The sequence below is a fragment of the Piliocolobus tephrosceles genome, chromosome 5 (genome assembly GCF_002776525.5).
Source record: "Piliocolobus tephrosceles isolate RC106 chromosome 5, ASM277652v3, whole genome shotgun sequence".
In the NCBI taxonomy this organism is placed as follows: Eukaryota; Metazoa; Chordata; class Mammalia; order Primates; family Cercopithecidae; genus Piliocolobus; species Piliocolobus tephrosceles.
In genome coordinates this window covers 124,709,492-124,720,206 of record NC_045438.1, presented here as the reverse complement: position 1 = coordinate 124,720,206, position 10,715 = coordinate 124,709,492, and the positions used below count along the sequence as shown (strand labels likewise).

Sequence of the window (10,715 nt, the reverse complement as noted above, 5' to 3'; positions counted from 1 at the left end):
CCTGGTGGTCACTCATATAACTGCAGAATCCTGACCATTGACACCTCCATCTGGAAGTGCATGAAGTCAAGTGTGCAAGGAAGTCATTCTTTACACTTTCCCTACACCTCCCAACTCCCTGTCAGGGCCCTGGGGAGCCTCAGGGGTGACAACTCCCCAGGGACTCCACCCTCCGAAGTTCCAGCTCTAAGGGCTTCACTTGCCTGATGAGTGGGGACAATTAAGGAGGCCTCTGCCCAGATCCTGCAGCACGAGGCCTGGCTCCAGGCAAAAAGCAGAACAGTAGCTACTCTTCCCTCAAGTGCTACTGAACACCTTGCAGGCATCATTTTGTCCAACTCTTACCACTAGAGCCCATTATCACAAAGAAGAAACCAAGGTACAGCAAGGTTAAGCAACTTGCCAAGGATCACACAGCTCCCCAGTGCCCAAATGGTGAAATGAATACAGGTAACACTCAATGGGACACCAGACCAGCCCCTGGGGGACAGAGGAGGCCTTGAGGAAGGAGCCTGCCATGGGGTTAGAAGCCTCAAGTTCTGACCCAGCCTTGGTGGCCTCCATCAAGGGCCTCTGCTCACTGAGCCTCAGTCTCCTCAACAGCACCATAGGGTGGAGGATAGTGCAGGATTCTCAGATTGGCTGTACATGGAAATCACTGAGAGGATTTTTCAAATACCCATGTTTACCCAGCCCTGACTAAGGAAATCAAAATTGGTAGGGGTTGGCTAAGACATAGGTAATTTTAAGAAAATCTAGGTGATTCTATAGGCAGCCAGGGTTGAGAATGGGTCCTCTAGGAGTTCCCCATCTTCAGACTTCCCAGCCCTCTAGAGGTTGGCTCCCCAGGGTTCCCCTCTGTCCTAAGGGCTCTCCAGAGAAACTATCTCTTTTTTTTTTTGAGACAGAGTCTCACTCTGTCGCCCAGGTTGGAGCGCAGTGGAGCAATCTCGGCTCACTGCAAACTCTGCCTCCCGGGTTCACACCATTCTCCTGCCTCAGCCTCCCGAGCAGCTGGGACTACAGGTGCTCGCCACCACACCTGGCTAATTTTTTTGTATTTTTTTAGTAGAGATGGGGTTTCACCTTGTTAGCTAGGATAGTCTCGATCTCCTGACCTTGTGATCCACCCTCCTCGGCCTCCCAAAGTGCTGGGATTACAGGCGTGAGCCACCGCACCTGGCCCAGAGAAATTATCTTAATTTGTGTACCCAGACCCACAAGAAGCTGCCTCCCAACCACCCAAGGGGACAGGGGCCCATCAACCCTTTCCAGAGGGTGCACAGTACGCTTGAGCCTCTTGAGTGTCTGACCCCAAGCCTGGCCTCTGGGGTGGTAGGAGAGAAAGTCACAGGGAGCTTAACCTCAACAGGATGAAGGCGCCATAATTAGGGTCAGGCGGTTGGCTCAGCCTGCGGAAATCCCCAGCTTAGTAGGGATGGGGAGTGGCACTGCAGCCTGCGGGAGGGGTCAGGGCAGAAGTGAGGGGGCAGGGGAGCCCAAGCACATGGAAACCCAGGACCTAGGCCCCAATTACCTCCTGAGAGGGCGCACTGGGGGCTTCTCAACACAGTTCACTCCCTCCCTGGGGTTGCTGAACCCCAGGGAGGGAAGGAAAGGCTGACCAGCCCCCCAGCCCCAGAGACCCTACTGCTCCCTCAGGCTGGGGTGTATCAAGATCATCCCCCTACCCTAGCCTTTGACCAGAGGAGGGCACCGGTGGGAAAAGGCTACGTGAGTGTTCCCAGGGCGACCCAGACTTCTCTCCTGATTGTAATCCTCAGTCCTTGAGCGAGTGATCGCTTTCCACTGTGGAATGTGACACCAAGGGGACAAAATGGGGCCGGGGAGGGGGGCAGAAGCCATGGAGGGAAGCTTGCAGGGTGGCACTTTTAGCCCCCAAAAGGCCCTCCAGGAGGCAGCTGCACAGAGAGAATCCCCTTGCCACCATGACTCCCTGAGCCTGTCATCTGGCTCACCCCAGGGCACAGGGTCTCAGGCTGGGCTGTCCAGGTGTCCCCCACCCGCAGACTCCTGTCATGAATCCCAGTGCAGGGGGATTTGGATGATCACCTTTGCCAACCACTCATTTTGCAGGGGAGGAAATGTTCCAAGAGATGAGAACTAGCCAAGACCACGCAGCACCAGAACCACTCCTAGAAGCCCCAGCTTCTCCGGAGACTGCTTCAGTGAGCCAGCAAAAACTGGAGCCTGCAGCCTCAGGAGTTGCCCCACACACCTAGGCCAGAATCCCTCTGCCCTGCAGCAGGACACCCCTCCCTCTTGCCCTCCAGGGTCATGGGCTGGACATGGCAAGGTAAGCAGAGGGCAGATGCATACTAGTCCACACAAGCTTGTGACGGCTGGGACTAGGGGCCAACCTAGTGGCTCCCACATTGAGAATCAACGCCAATTCCAGGAAGCCTTTCCAGCTGACCCCCAAAAAGCTAGTAATACTTCCCTCCCACAACACAGCCTTGGCCTCTCAAAGGCTATCCTCTCCCCCAGCCTCACTCTGACTCATTATGTAGGTCCTGTGTGGGCCTCAGTTCTCCTGGCCATGGGCTCTCCCCATACCTTAACCTGGGAACCCTTGTGGGCAGGATCATGTGGGACAAAAAGGTCCTGTGCCCAACCCAGCACCAATCACAGGGAGGCTTGGGATTAAGGAGGGGCTCCTGGAAAGAGGGCAGAACTCAGCTCAAGTCACAGAACCTGGGAGGGACCTTCAGTGGGAAGCAGCTTCAGATGTCATCTGGGGTGAGCATGGTGGCTCACATCTGTAGTCCCAACATTTTGGTGAAGCAGAGGCTGGAGGATTGCTTAAGGCCAGGAGCTCAAGACCAGCCTGAGCAACACAGCAAAAACTTGTCTCTCCGTATATTTTTTTAATATTCAAAAAAAAAATTTAAGGTCATCTGGTCCAGTCCCTTGTGCCTCCCAGTTGGGAGGCATGGAACTTCTCAACACTGCAGAAATGGGCATCTCTTCACATATTTAGTCATTTGGTCATCCATCCAATGAACCTTGCCCAACTGTTTTCTACATCTCTGCAGCCAAGGCAACCCAATCCATTCTCAAGGCACAGGTTAAATCCTTACCAAATAGAGTCAAGGGTCCATCCATTTCCTCCCCCAGGCCTAGCATGGTTCTAAGTGGAAGTAAAAGGTGCTGATCAGCAACTGCCGCCCACCTTTACGTTCCATGGTGGCGTTCTCACCTGGCTTGCACATCACGGGTTCATTTCAGACTCAGCCACCAATCCAGACAGATTGGCCCTCACTGCAGATGGGAAGCTGAGACTGAGCAGGTGAAATGGCCTTGCAGCTGGAAGAAAGGCAGGGCCAGGACTTGGCCCAGGCAGCTGAACTCCCGGCCCCGGATTCATTTTACATACCCACTCCCGGCCCTCCACCAGCTTGGGTTTCATGTGGAAGACAGGATTTCCCCCAGGGGAATGAAAATTTGATTTTGGCCCCTAATTATACAAATAACAGTGAAGATGGCTCAGAGGCCTGCTGGTCTCAGTGCTGTGCTGATTTTGCTAAATGCACAGGAGTCAAGTGTTGCACACAGAACCCCCCACCCCTCCTCGGGCCGGGCTCCCAATGCCCTTGGCTGGCACAGCTGCACATGCAGACACACACGCACGCACACACATGCATGCATGAGTCCCTGCACGTCCCAGGAGATGTGTCCCACCGCCTTCATTCCCCTCTGATAACCCAGAGGCTTCCAGCAGGACAGACACGTACCCTTCAGGCTGGCCACGTCAGGCACGTGCCAGACCAGCTGCCAGGGCCCAGAACCTCAGGCCTGCTGGGCCCTAGAGGGTGACCTGCTCCATAGCTGACCCTGCTCAACCTCAGAAAGGATGGTAACTCTCCGGGATGTGAGGGATGTGAGACCCCACCCAAGCCTTCCATGGAGTCAGTGTCCATGCAGGGTAGGGTTTAATGAGAAGCCTCAGGGAGCCCCCCAGCTTCCTGTGGGCACCCAGCCCCTGCTGGAGTCCTGGGGAGAGTGAGCATACTCCAAGGAGATGCAGAGAAACAAGCAGAGGCTCAGGCAGGGCCAGCAGGGCTCCAGCAGGAAAGGGGGTGAATCTGGGAAGGGTGGAGGTAATAAAGATGCATGGAGAGGGCTTGACCGAGGAGTGCTAACTGGGCAGTTTGAATTTAAGAAAGGGAAGACCCGTGTGACCTGGGAAGAGATTAGGAACTGGGCTCTGGAGCAGGCAGCACTGGGTTTGGATCCTGGCCCTGCCACTTATAAGCTGGGTGATGTTGGGCAGGTGGCTTACCCTCTTTGAGCCCCTCAGTGTCATCTGCAAAATGGGCGTACTAATAGTACCCAGTTCACAGATCGTGAGAAGAAAACGAGGTCCTCAGTAAAATGCTAAGCATTGTGTCCGGCACACAGGGCCTGCTCAATTCACAGTAGCTGTTCTTTGGAAAGTACAGAGGCTCTGAGAGAAAACCCTGAGAAGCGAGCCACAGCCTACCCTGTGGGCTGTTAGAAAGGGAGTCCACATGGGTGAGAGGCAGCAGAGGGGCTGGGGTCAGAGACCAGGGCAGCCTCTGTCCTCGTCACTCTTGTCTTTGAAGCGTATGACAGGGTTAAGAGGTAAAGACAGCCACTGCTGCCCTACTGAGGTCTTTCCAGGGGATTTGTGAGGGTCCTGGGGAGCTTCTCTCCACCCCACGCCTGCATCATTCAGATGAGGGGGCCAAAGGCCACAGAGGAGAGGAGACTTGCCCAAGGTCACTCAGACAGTGAGGATAGAGGCAGGCCTGCTAAGCCCAAGTCAACTTCCTTTTCCCTGCCCCTGCTCAGAAAGAGAAGCCAGGAGTCAAAGACCTACGAACCACATTCCCTGGGGATAGAGACGCAAGACTCTGCTCCTGTTCCCACCCAGGACTTTGGCTAAGACCTTGCTGAGGCCTGGAGAACTCTCGCGCTTCCTCTAAAGCCCCGAGCGAAGACACCTCCTCTGGAAAGCCCACCCTGACTGGTGATAGCTGTCCTGCCAGATGGCCAAGCTGTGTTCTGCCAGGACAGGCTTATACCCTTCAGGCTGGCCACGTCAGCATGTGCCAGACCAGCTGCCAGGGCCTAGGGCCTCTTTGGACGCTTTGACTTGGCCCCCACCCTGGTTCGTGGACCTACTATTTCCCCATGCTGAGCTTCAAGGTTCTGAGGCCAGAGACAGGGTCCTAGTCAAGTTTGAGGCCTCAGATCCAACACCATGACCCAACCCAGTGCTTTTGTGTGTGGAATGAAGGAATCCTGACCATGCTGGGCTGAGACCTGCCAGGGCAAGGGCCCCAGGAGTAGGGACAGGGCCCTGGGGCATAGCCATCCTTCCCTGGCCTATCCCTGCCCCATGCCTGAGCCCCATGCTAAGAGCAAGTTCCTGTTGCAAGCTGTACCCTGTCCCAGACACCTGGCATTTACCAAAAGGGCAGAGACAGTGAGAAGGGCCTCCCCTGTGCCATCCACTCACAAAGGAGCTGGAAAGGCCAGCAGGAAGGAGAGGAGTCATATTTCAAAGGGCTCTGAAGATGTCACAATGACGGCGATGCTCAGCACCTCAAACCACCCAAGGAGCCATATCCAGACTAGACAATATAAGAAACAACTGCAGAGCAGCAAGAGGACAGCAACCCTACCCCAGAAATGGACATGAGAGGTAAACAATTGAAGAAAACAATTGAGGCCAGGAGTTCGAGACCAGCCTGGGCAACATAGTGAGAATCTGCCTCTTCAAAAAATGTTAAAATTAGCTGGGCAAGGTAGTGTATGCCTGTAGTCCTAACTACTCAGGAGACTGAGGTGGGAGGATCACTTGAGCCGAAGTTGAAGGCTGCAGTGAGCTATGATCACACCACGGCACTCCAGCCTGGGTGACAGCATGAGATCCTATCTCAAAAAAAAAAAAAAGAAAAAAGAAATGAAAAGATGCTGAAAATCATTATACATCACTTTTACCTCTGGTAGATGGGCAAAAATTCAAAAGCTGGATAAAGCCCAGCATTGGTGGGGATGTGAGTTACAGTTCCATCCCCACAGGACATGACGTACTAGGGGAATGTGGCAGCTCATTAAGGGGGTGGGTGGGCAGGAAAATGTGTGGCTGCACATCTAGGGTTCCATGTAGCAGTCGGAAGCAACAAGGCTAGATTTTATTATGATTGATTGGTTGATTGAGGGACAGGGTCTCACTCTGTCACCCAGGCTGGAGTGCAGTGGCATAATCATAGCTCACTGCAGCCTCCAACTCCTGGGCTTAAGGGATCCTCCTGCCCCAGCCTCTCAAGTAGCTGGGACTACAGCTGTACATCACCATGCCCAGCTCAAGGCTAGATTTTATAGTGTTGACTCAATGAGATCTATAACACAGTGACATTTATCAGAGTAAGAAGAAAAATACGTGTTTACAAAAGAGTAATGCCTACCTGCAGGAACCATACAAACAAAGGCATCAAAGACAGTAAAATGGGGAAACAAAGGAAGGGTGTGAGGAAGGGAGCAAAGAAATAAACACCAAACGAGAAAAGTCAGTGATGCCAGTGAGCCTGCTGTGGCCTGAGTAACACTAGCCACACCCCCGGTCCACACTGAGGACCACATCTGAGGTCCACAGGGAGGAACAGTCCCCAAGGTCCTCAGCACATGCTCAGGTGGAGCCAGGAGCCGCGTCCATGACGGTCAGATCTGGGCCTGACCTCAGAGCTTGCTCCTCCCTGCACCTTCCACAGCAGAGGAGGGTCTTGGCCAAAGTCAAGCTGCTGTGCATGCAGCGTCGCACCTACCTTGGGCCCCTTTTATGCCCTGGAAGAGGACATAACCTCAAACTAGAGCAGTGATTCTGCCCTGAGCTGGGTGCCAGGAGAAAATGGGAAGCAAGTCCTTGCTCTTACAAAAGTTCCTGGGAGGTCAGGCACAGTGGCTCATGCCTGTAATCCCAGCACTTTTGGGGGCGAAGGCCAAAGGATTGCTTGAGGCCAGGAGCTCGAGACCAGCCTGGCCAGCATATTGAGACCCCCCATCTCTAAAAACGTTTTTTTTTTTTTTTTTAATTAGCCGGATATGGTGGCTTGCAGCTATACTCTCAGTTACTCAGGAGGCTGAGGCAGGAGGATCATTTGAGCCCAGGAGGTCAAGGGTACGGTGAGCTATGATCACACCACTGCACTCCAGCCTGGGTGACAGAGTAAGACCCTCTCTCAACTTTTTTTTTTAAGTTCCTGGAATTCAGGTGATTTTTTTTTTCTTTAAGGAGAGTCTTTATCTTTAGACACATGTTTAGAAAAATCTGCGAAATGATATGCTGTTACAGATGTGCTTCAAGATCTAGGTGTGGGGGCAGGGGAGAGGGGGCAAGGAGGTGGATGAAACCAGCTTGGTCATAAATTGATAGCTGCTGAGTCTGGGTATGAGTGCGTGGGGTTCGTTATACCTTGTTCTCTATTTATGCATGTGTTTCAGAGTTTCCATAATAAAAACTTCAAAAACAAAAACTTCCCAGTAAGAAACTATCCCATGTGAGGGGACTAGCCCCTGACCTCAGGGAACCCCACCCAGTCTGCCAGGGGACACGAAACCCCTGCCCTACATCTTCTTAGCCTGCCTCAGCTGGCCAGGGGCCACATTGTAGGACACAGGCATGGGGGTCTTGACAAATGCTCAGCCTCGGACCTGGCCCTCATCACTGAGGCCAAGTGTCAGGCACTGGAACCACATCTAAGCAGACCTAGTTCTGGTTCCAGCTCCACCTTGCACGTGGCCTGAGGCTCCTCACCTGAACCACACCTGCCTGGATCTGAGGAAATGCCCAGTGAGTCCTGGGTCATTATCAGTGAGAAAGTCCCCCTGCCCTTATTGTGGCTGCTCCTCTCACTGCCTCTGCCTCCACATCTGTATGATGAGGACTGGAATCACCTGGCAAGTTTGCAGCTTAAATGAGGCAATGCTTAGTGTGCACTCAGACAGAGCTGCCAGGACCAGGAGAGGGAGTTGGCCAGGGTCATCCAGCCAGCTAATGGCATAACTGGGTTCTTCACAGGAGCAGGGCACTGTGCCAGCTGCCACTCCCATCCCCCACCATGAGGCCTTCAGGCCAGTGGACAGCATGTCTTCGTTCAGAGTCTGAGGCCATGTCCCTGAGACCCTTCCCTTCAGCCCCAACTCCCATTCCAGGAGCCTCTGACTCGAGAGCACCGGGAAGCCTGCATGGGCCAGATGCAAGCCAGGAAGGAGAGGACTAGGAAAGGAGACAGAAGCCTCTATCCTACCCTCCTGGAACACAGAGGTATCCAGGGACATCAGTCTGAGAGAGTGTGCCCACACTCAGGGACTCTACCAGGAGACTGCTGGGTGACTCCTAAGTCAGGAGTGTTAGCCTTGCCTACCCTTTCCTTTAACAATAATAATAGTCAACATTTCTATACCTCCTATTGTATATAAGGCAGTGTTCTGCTTTAGGTATATTATCTCATATAATTCTCACAACCCTAAGAGGCCAATGCTATTATTGTCTTCATTTTACAGATGGGGAAACCTAGGCACAGAGAGGGTAACTTTCTTTCCCAAAGTCACTCAGCTAGGCCTGACCTCTGCACACAGCAGTTAGGATTTGGCCCCAGCCAGCCTGCCTTGAGTTTGTGCTCTTACCCACCCCAGTGCACTCTCAGACAGCATTGCCTGGCTTTTCCTGAGCCAGTGCTTCTGATTCCCCCTGGGGTGTAACAGCTGATACCCTGTTTATACCACAACACCTGGGGTGGGAGCTTCACCCAGGGGTGGCAGTGCTGGCACCCGGACAGCACTCCTACCTTGTCTCCTACTCGGGAAAGCAGAGCAGAAGGTAAGTGGTAATAACATTATCAGAGGGATGGGTTTTTAACTCATTATTTTTTCTTCTTCTTTGTTGTTGTTGTTGCTGTTGAGATAGGGTTTCACTCCCATCACCCAGGTGAAGTGCAATGCCACAATCTCAGCTCACTGCAACCTCCAACTCCTGAGCTCAAGTGGTTCTCCTGCCTCAGCCTTCTGAGTAGCTGGGACTACAGGTGCACCCCACGGCACCTGGCTAATTTTTGTTATTTTTTGTAGAGATCGGGTTTCTCCATGTTGCTCAGGCTGGTCTCAAACTCCTTGCCTCAAGCAACCCACTCACCTCTGCCTCCCAAAGTGCTGGGATTACAGGCATGAGCCACCGTGCCCAGCCTCCTTCTTAATTTAAATCACTCATAAAAAGTTAACCAAGATCTGGGCCAGGTGCAGTGGCTCAAAAATATATATACAAAAAATTAGCAGGGCATGGTGGCACACCTGTGGTCCCAGCTACTTGGGAGGCTGAGGTGGGAGGATTGCTTGAGCCAGGGAGGCAGAGGTTGCAGTGAACCGAGATTGTGCCACTGTACCCCAGCTACGCCAGCCTAGGCAACAGAGCAAGACCCTGTCTCAAAAAAAAAAAAAAAAAGAAAGTTATTCAAGATCAGCAACAAAGTAGTCATGAAATGCCCTTACAACCAGTCACAGCAAGGCCCTGGAGAATCTTTCCTCTACTGAATGCAAGCAGCTGGGGCATCCCTCCCAGCTGAAACATGCTGAAAGAGGAGTGGTTAGGAGCACAGGTCTCAGGGTGGGTGCTGCCACTTCCAAGTTGTAAAACCCTGGATCACAGATTAGTTCACCTCTCTGGGCCTCAGTTTTCCCATCCGCAAAGTGGGGATGATAATAGCATCTCCTCGCAAAATTGTTAGAAGGTTTTTTGTGGTTTTTTTTCCGGCTTCAGGTTTATTTGTACAAATAGCAGAGAACACCAGCCCCATGCAGACGGCAGCCCAGGGGGTTCATACTAGTCCTTCTGTCCTCATGTTGGCAGACAGAGATCTTTACTCTGAAACCTTTGTAGGGGCCTGGGCAGCTTTGGGAGCCTGAGCTGGAACTGAAGCTGGAGCTGCAGCCTGGGCCTTAGTTTGGTCCTTGGCCTTTGACCGGCACAGCCTGAGCCCTTTGGTAATGCAGGCATGAACACGCTTCCCAAGCTTGGGGTGGGCAATGTAGTCAAGTCAGTCGAGCTTGCAGCTGATACCCTTTGGGATCTTGGGCTTTATGAGGACCTTGATAGCCTCAGCACGTGCCCTCATGGCCTTGGCATCGTTGGCCTGCATCTTCTTTAGGCTCTTCTTGTTGTGCTTCTCGGCAAGGTGCATGCTCCTCAGGAACTTGGGGTCCACACCCGTTAAGACATTTGTATCTTTGTGATCAGGGTTTCCTGATGCCATTTCTGTACCACTTTGGGGACTGGGTTGTGTGTGTTGTGGTTCTTGGACTTTGCCATGTCTGCACCTTAAGCCGTGGCTGCCAAAGCGCCTAGAACTAGAAGAGCTAGAAAGTTTAAATGAACTAATCTAGGTGAAGCATTCAGCATAGGGTCTGGTACATAGAAGGTGCACAACATGGGCTATTAGCATTACTACTGCGATCAGGACCAGCCCAACCAAATCATGCGCTCCTTTGGGGGAAGGAACTGCATCTTATTTATCTTTGTCTATTTGAGCATTTGCCATGGGGCTTGGCACACGGTAGGTGCTCCATGTCTTAGATCAGGTTCCCCAGAAGCAGATCCTGAGATGAGGATTCATAGCTAAATGATTTGGGAGTGCTCCCAGGGAAACTGGAGAGGGACTTGGGAGAGCAAGACA

General features: G+C 52.7%; 1 pseudogene; it reads right to left on the bottom strand.

Moving 5' to 3' along the window:
• Positions 1–9,902: 9,902 nt before the first annotated feature.
• Positions 9,903–10,351, bottom strand: LOC111542895 (annotated as a pseudogene).
• Between the last annotated feature and the right edge of the window lie 364 nt (positions 10,352–10,715).